The sequence below is a fragment of the Triticum urartu genome, chromosome 6A (assembly GCF_056163025.1).
Source record: "Triticum urartu cultivar PI428250 chromosome 6A, HENAU_Tu73, whole genome shotgun sequence".
NCBI classification, from domain to species: domain Eukaryota; kingdom Viridiplantae; phylum Streptophyta; class Magnoliopsida; order Poales; family Poaceae; genus Triticum; species Triticum urartu.
This window is the reverse complement of record NC_141878.1, coordinates 183,447,600-183,456,344: the sequence shown is the minus strand read 5'-3', so window position 1 is coordinate 183,456,344 and position 8,745 is coordinate 183,447,600.

The window sequence follows — 8,745 nt, the reverse complement described above, 5'->3', positions numbered from 1 at the left end:
AATGTCTGGGTACCACAACCACTTGACTCAAGTGGGAGTTAATCTTCCTGATGATAGTGTCATTGACAGAGTTCTTCAATCATTGCCACCAAGCTACAAAAGCTTCGTGATGAACTATAATATGCAAGGGATGGATAAGACAATTTCTGAGCTCTTCACGATGCTAAAAGCCGCGAAGGTAGAAATCAAGAAGGAGCATCAAGTGTTGATGCTCAACAAGACCACTAGTTTCAAGAAGGGGAACTTCAAAAAGAACGGCAAGCAAGTTGCTGCTCAAGTGAAGAAGCCCAAGTATGGACCTAAGCCTGAGACTGAGTGCTTCTACTGCAAAGGGACTGGTCACTGGAAGCGGAATTGCCCCAAGTATTTGGCGGATAAGAAGGATGGCAAAGTGAAAGGTATATTTGATATACATGTTATTGATGTGTACCTTACTAATGCTCGCAGTAGCGCCTGGGTATTTGATACTGGTTATGTTGCTAATATTTGCAACTCGAAGCAGGGGCTACGGATTAAGCGGAGATTGGCTAAGGACAAGGTGACGATGCGCATGGGAAATGATTCCAAAGTCGATGTGATCGTCGTTGGCATGCTACCTCTACATCTACCTTTGGGATTAGTTTTAGACCTAAATAATTGTTATTTGGTGCCAGCGTTAAACATGAACATTATATCTGGATCTTGTTTGATGCGAGACGGATATTCATTTAAATCAGAGAATAATGGTTGTTCTATTTATATGAGTAATATCTTTTATGGTCATGCAGCCTTGAAGAGTGGTCTATTTTTACTAAATCTTGATAGTAGTGATACACATATTCATAGTATTGAAACCAAAAGATATAAGTTTAATAATGATAGTGCAACTTATTTGTGGCACTGCCGTTTAGGTCATATTGGTGTAAAGCGCATGAAGAAACTCCATGCTGATGGGCTTTTGGAATCACTTGGTTATGAATCACTTGATGCTTGCGAACCATGCCTCATGGGCAAGATGACTAAGACTCCGTTCTTCGAAACAATGGAACGAGCAACAGACTTATTGGAAATAATACATACTGATGTATGCGGTCCAATGAGTGTTGATGCTCGTGGCGGGTATCATTATTTTCTGACCTTCACAGATGATTTGAGCAGATATGGGTATGTCTACTTGATGAAACATAAGTCTGAAACATTTGAAAAGTTCAAAGAATTTTGGAGTGAAGTGGAAAATCATCGTAACAAGAAAATTAAGTTTCTACGATCTGATCGTGGAGGTGAATATTTGAGTTATGAGTTTGGTCTTCATTTGAAACAATGCGGAATAGTTTCGCAACTCACGCCATCTGGAACACCGCAGCATAATGGTGTGTTCGAACATCGTAACCGCACTTTATTAGATATGGTGCAATCTATGATGTCTCTTACTGATTTACCGCTATCGTTTTGGGGTTATGCTTTAGAGACGGCTGCATTCATGTTAAATAGGGCACCATCGAAATCCGTTGAGACGACACCATATGAACTATGTTTTGGCAAGAAACCCAAGTTGTCGTTTCTTAAAGTTTGGGGCTGCGATGCTTATGTGAAAAAGCTTCAACCTGATAAGCTCGAACCCAAATCGGAGAAATGTGTCTTCATAGGATACCCAAAGGAGACTGTTGGGTACACCTTCTATCACAGATCCGAAGGCAAGATATTCGTTGCTAAGAATGGATCCTTTCTAGAGAAGGAGTTTCTCTCGAAATAAGTGAGTGAGAGGAAAGTAGAACTTGACGAGGTAACTGTACCTACTCCCTTATTGGAAAGTAGTTCATCACAGAAATCAGTTCCAGTGATTCCTACACCAATTAGTGAGGAAGCTAATGATGATGATCATGAAACTTCTGATCAATTTACTACCTAACCTCGTAGGTCAACCAGAGTAAGATCCGCACCAGAGTGGTACGGTAATCCTGTTCTGGAAGTCATGTTACTTGACCATGACGAACCTACAAACTATGAGGAAGCGATGATGAGCCCAGATTCAGCAAAATGGCTTGAGGCCATGAAATCTGAGATGGGATCCATGTATGAGAACAAAGTGTGGACTTTGGTTGACTTGCTTGATGATCGGCAAGCCATAGAGAATAAATGGATCTTCAAGAAGAAGACTAACGCTGACGGTAATGTTACTGTCTACAAAAGCTCGACTTGTTGCGAAAGGTTTTCGACAAGTTTAAGGAGTTGACTACGATGAGACCTTCTCACCCGTAGCGATGCTTAACTCCGTCCAAATCATGTTAGCAATTGCCGCATTTTATGAATATGAAATTTGGCAAATAGATGTCAAAACTGCATTCCTTAATGGATATCTTAAAGAAGAGTTGTATATGATGCAACCAGAAGGTTTTGTCGATCCAAAAGGTGCTAACAAAGTGTGTAAGCTTCAGCGATCCATTTGTGGACTGGTACAAGCATCTCGGAGTTGGAATATATGCTTTTATAGTGTGATCAAAGCATATGGTTTTATACACACTTTTGGAGAACCTGTATCTACAAGAAAGTGAGTGGGAGCTCTATAGCATTTCTGATATTATATGTGGATGAATTGTTGATTGGAGATGATACTGAATTTCTGAATAGCATAAAAGGATACTTGAATAAGAATTTTTCAATGAAAGACCTTGGTGAAGCTGCTTATATATTGGGCATCAAGTTCTATAAAGATAGATCAAGACACTTAATTGGACTTTCACAAAGCACATGCCTTGATAAAGTTTTGAAGAAGTTCACAATGGATCAAGCAAAGAAAGGTTCTTGCCTGTGTTACAAGGTGTGAAGTTGAGTCAGGCTCAATGCCCGACCATCGCAAAAGATAGAGAGAAAATGAAAGTCATTCCCTATGCTTCGACCATAGGTTCTATCATGTATGCAATGTTGTGTACCAGACCTGATGTGCGCCTTGCTATTAGTTTAGCAGGGAGGTACCAAAGTAATCCAAGAGTGGATCACTGGACAACGGTCAAGGACATCCTGAAATACCTAAAAAGGACTAAGGATATGTTTCTCGTCTATGGAGGTGGCAAAGAGCTCGTCGTAAATGGTTACGTTGATGCAAGCTTTGACACTGATCTGGATGACTCTAAGTCACAAACCGGATACGTATTTTTATTGAATGGTGGAGCTGTCAGTTGGTGCAGTTCTAAATAGAGCGTCGTGGCGGGATCTACGTGTCAAGCGGAATACATAGCTGCTTCAGAAGCAACAAATGAAGGAGTCTGGATGAAGGAGTTCATATCCAATCTAGGTGTAATACCTAGTGCATCGGGTCCAATGAAAATATTTTGTGACAATACTGGTGCAATTGCCTTAGCAAAGGAATCCATATTTCACAAGAGAACCAAGCACATCAAGAGACACTTCAATTCCATCCGCGATCAAGTCAAGGAAGGAGACATAGAGATTTGCAAGATACATACGGATCTGAATGTTGCAGACCCGTTGACTAAGACTCTCTCACGAGCAAAACATGATCAGCACCAGGACTCCATGGGTGTTAGAATCATTACTGTGTAATCTAGATTATTGACTCTAGTGCAAGTGGGAGACTGAAGGAAATATGCCCTAGAGGCAATAATAAAGTTGTTATTTATATTTCCTTATATCATGACAAATGTTTATTATTCATGCTAGAATTGTATTAACCGGGAACTTAGTACATGTGTGAATACATAGACAAACAGAGTGTCCCTAGTATGCCTCTACTAGACTAGCTCGTTAATCAAAGATGGTTAAGTTTCCTAGCCATAGACATGTGTTGTCATTTGATGAACATGATCAAATCATTAGAGAATGATGTGATGGACTAGACCCATCCATTAGCTTAGCACTATGATCGTTTAGTTTATTGCTATTGCTTTCTCCATAACTTATACATGTTCCTACGACTATGAGATTATGCAACTCCCGAATACTGGAGGAACACTTAGTGTGCTATCAAACGTCACAACGTAACTGGGTGATTATAAAGATGCTCTACAGGTGTCTCCAATGGTGTTTTTTGAGTTGGCATAGATCGAGATTAGGATTTGTCACTCCGATTGTCGGAGAGGTATCTCTGGGCCCTCTCGGTAATGCACATCACTATGAGCCTTGCAAGCAATGTGACTAATGAGTTAGTTATGGTATGATGAATTACAGAATGAGTAAAAATACTTGTCGGTGACGAGATTGAACTAGGTATGATGATACGGACGATCGAATCTCGGGCAAGTAACATATCGATGACAAAGGGAACAACGTATGTTGTTATGCGTTTTGACCGATAAAGATCTTCGTAGAATATGTAGGAACCAATATGAGCATCCAAGTTCCGCTATTGGTTATTGATCGGAGATGAGTCTCAGTCATGTCTACATAGTTCTCGAACCCATAGGGTCCGCATGCTTAACGTTCGATGACGATATGTATTATGAGTTATGTGATTTGATGTACCGAAGGTTTTTCGGAGTCCCAGATGTGATCACGGACATGACGAAGAGTCTCGAAATGGTCGAGACATAAAGATTGATATATTGGAAGGTTATGTTTGGACACAGGAAAGGTTTTGGATAGATTCGGGCATTTTCTGGAGTACCGGGGGTTACTGGAACCCCCCGGGGAGTTAATGGGCCTTCATGGGCTTTAGTGGAAGAGAGGAGGAGGCGGCCAAGTGGAGGGGCGCTCCCCCCAAGCCCAATCCGAATTGGGAGGGGGGCCGGCCCCCCTTTCCTTCTCTCCCTCTTCCCTTTCCTTCCCCTCCTAGTTGGTCTAGGAAAGGGGGGAACCTACTCCTAGTAGGAGTAGGATTCCCCCCTTGGGGCGCACCCCATGAGGTCGTCTGGCCCCCTCCTCCACTCCTTTATATACGGGGGAAGGGGGCACCCCATAGACACACAAGTTGATTTATTAGCCGTGTGCGGTGCCCCCCTCCACAGATTTCCACCTTGGTCATATTGTCGTAGTGCTTAGGTGAAGCCCTGGGTCGGTAACTTCATCATCACCATCAACACGCCGTCGTGCTGAAGAAAATCTTCTTCAACCTCAGCTAGATCTAGAGTCCGAGGGACGTCACCGATTTGAACGTGTGCAGATCGCGGAGGTGACGTGCGTTCGGTACTTGATTGGTTGGATCGCAAAGACGTTCGACTACATCAACAGCGTTACTCAATGCTTCCGCTTTCGGTCTACGAGGGTACGTAGGCACACTCTCCCCTCTCGTTGCTATGCATCTCCTAGATAGATCTTGCGTGACCGTAGGAATTTTTTTTGAAATACTGCGTTCCCCAACAGGTGTTACACCAATGAACACCAACGACCTCGTAGAGGCAGCTCTAGAGGAACTGAGCGGACACACACAAAAAGAAGATGTGGTTTGAATCTTCTTCTGTCCCACATAGGGGACAGACCCCATCGCCCGGGCCATTCCGCTTAAGCACCTCCACACCAGACGGGACACGACTGCAGATCCATTGGCATAGAAAGATCCCGATCTTCAGAGGAAGTCTGAGCGACCAGATCAACTCAAGGGCCTCCGATGCAGGAGTGACAGCGATGGACTGGTAAAGAGACTTCATGGAGAATTTGCCAGAGGGCTCTAAGTGCCACGAGCGATTGTTTGCCTGCTTTAGGTCCGACTCATGAAGGGCAACGGTCTCAAGGAGCTTGTGCCAGGAGGTTAGGTTCGGAGGCCCAAATGGCCATCGGAATGTGAGTCGACCTAAGTCAATAAGGGTCGCCTCAACGGAGATCCGCGGTTCCATCGCGGTGGAGAACAAGTCTGGAAAGCGGGCCGCTAAAGGGGCATCCCAGCCCACCGGTCAAACTTGAACATGGTGGATGTCACGGATCCGACCGCGATGGCGGTCCCGATGTAGAGGACCGGGAGCTTTGGATGACGGACTACCAGAACTGTGAGCCACCAAATCTCTGGCAGAAGGCAAGTAGGTGGCCACATAGGTACTTGTTTCGGATGATATGGAGCCAAAGTCCACCCTCCCCATTGGCGATCCGCCAGAGCCAGCGTGTCAGGAGGGCAATGTTCATGCGTTTGGAGGACATGATCCCAAGGCCGCCATAGTCACACGGCTTGCAGATGTCAGGCCAGCGAACCATATGGTACTTCTATTTATCACCTTCGCGGGCCCAGGAAAATCTAGCCTGGACTTTGCCGATCTCATGATGGAGCGTTTCAGGCAGGCTATAGAAGCTTATGATGAATAGGAGCAGGCTAGACAAGAAGGAGTTGATGAGGATCGTCCGTGCCATCTACCCTGCCAAGGCTTGATACAGTGTTGGAGCTTGAGCACCGTAGGCCTCAGGTCCACCACGGAGAGCCGAGAGTCACTAATGGGAATCCCTAGGAAGGTGGTGGGGAAGGAGCCCAGCTGAAAATTGAGGCGGTCAGTGATAGTCTAACTATCGGTTGGGGAGTAGCCCATCATCATCACTTCGGTCTTATTGAAGTTGATTTCGAGGCCCAACATCTGCTGAAAGCAGAGTAGGAGGAATTTCAGGTTCGTGATATCGGCCGTGGAGCCCTCCACCATGATGATGGTGTCGTCGGCATACTGAAGGAGGGACACAACACTTCCCTCCACAAGGTGCGGCACTACACCGTGGATGTGGCCCATGGCTTTAGCCTTGTCGAGGATAGTAGCCAATGTGTCGACCACCATGTTGAACAAGCAAGGGGAGAAGGGGTCACCCTGCCTACTTAAGGTGGGGAAGTAGGGGCTGATCTCACCATTGATGTTAACTGCGGTTCGTCTGAGCGAGACCATCTACATGACCCGGGTGACCCAGCGATCGTCGAACCCTTTCCGGAGCAACACTTCCCAAAGGAAGGACTAGCTGACCGTGTCATAGGCTTTGTGGAAGTCAATTTTCAGGAAGACGACCTTGAGGTGTTTGGATCGAACCTCATGGTGGACCTCATGAAATACTAGGACCCCATCTAGGATATATCGGCCTTGGATGAATGCCGACTAGTCGGGGTGGGTAATGCGATCGGTCAAAGGGGTCACCCTATTGGCGTACCCCTTTGCCAGGATGCGGAAAATCATGTTGATCACCGTGATAGGACGGAACTGGCGGATGTCTGAAGCGCCGGTGACCTTGGGGATCAGTGTGATGATCCCATAATTAAGGTGGTGGAGGTCAATGGTGCCAACTTAGAACTCCTCAAAGAGAGGGCGTTGTCCACACCGTGTTGGAAGCGGCGGAAAAAAAGCTCCCGCTATTGCCTGGCGATCTGGCGGCGATGGAGATAGAGTGAGGGTTGAAGATGGAGGCGGAGGGTCCGGCGGTCAGTCCGGCAGAGGGAGGGGACAACGAAGGGGCGAGCTCCATCGGGGGCCTTTCCAACGCGGTGGAGTGGAGCGTGGTCAAGGCCAAGGCAAGGAGAATCTACCGATCCGCTCCAGATCGGAAGGGAGTTTGGGAGCGGATGAAGCTTCGGGTAGAGGAGCTCTTCAGCAGGAATCAAGGCGAGATTGGCGTTGATCTGGTGGGGGCGACGCCCGGCGAATACAAGGGCATCAAGGCGATTCCCTCGGTGATTTTACAGGGAGCAAGGGGGATGGAGATGGCCTCGCCTCTCGAAGACAAGGAGTGCGTCGGGGAGACAGGTTCGAGTGATTTGCTCTCTGCTTCGCCTGAGATTTGTTTCTCGAATTTTGGTAAGGAAATAGGGAAGTCTCGGGAGATTGATGATCTTTGTGAATTCATAGGAAAGGGTGTAATTAGTGGGTTGGCATCTATGGCAGATTATTGCTGCAATCTGCCGGAGTGTATTTTCCTTACAACTGTTAATGAGAGAGAGGGGAAACGGGAAATTGATCATTTTAGCATAATAATAAAGAGGGGGAAGGGAGAAATTAGGGGGATATTATGTTGGAAACAGCCAATTAAAGACCTATTATTCTTTGTTAAGTGCACACATTTTGTCCCGTTTGTTGCAAATTCGGGAGAGAACAAGAGCTATATCAGCTCCAGGAAACTGCGTCTCGTTTCTCCAGTTCATATCATAGAGGGAAAAAGTCTTTCTACCCTGTTCCTCCTTTCGGGTTCATCTTTCTTGGCCGGGAGGGGCATGGAGAAGAGAGGGGAGGCGGTGAAAGAGAAGGGAGAGATTCAGGGGGGAGTGCCGACTGCGACGACGGGGCAGAGTGAGTCGGCGATCATTTTAGGGGGTGACCTCTCTGTTCTGCCTCCTACATCGGACAGTGATGGGAGGTGTGTGCTGAGGCGCCCCCGAGGTGATGTTTCTCCGCTGATCATCGACTTGGAGGCTGCACTGAGGGCGGTTAGCGGATCCCTGGTGGTGGGGCGTCTCCTATCGCCCTTCCAAGTAAATCCACAAATCCTTGTGGATGAACTCCGTGATTGTTCGGCATGTAAGTTGCAAGGTGCGGTTACTATTCAAGAAGTGGCCAGCGAGGACGACCGTTTCATCCTCAACTTCACCTCTGAGGAGGATAAGCGTTTCATCCTCAAGGCCAAGCCGTGGCACTACAAGCGCGACAGCATTATCTTCGCTGAGTTTGATGGCATGGGCGACCCGGCGCTAGTTTACCTCAGAGTCATGGCCATATGGGCACAGGTTCGTGACCTCCCGTTCGAATTGAAAACTGAGAGTATTGGCCGGTCTCTAGGGGAGCAAATTGGGAAGGTGATTGTTGTCTCTCATCGGAATCACATGATAGTAGAAAAGTACCTGCGTGTGTGTGTTAAAATTCCATT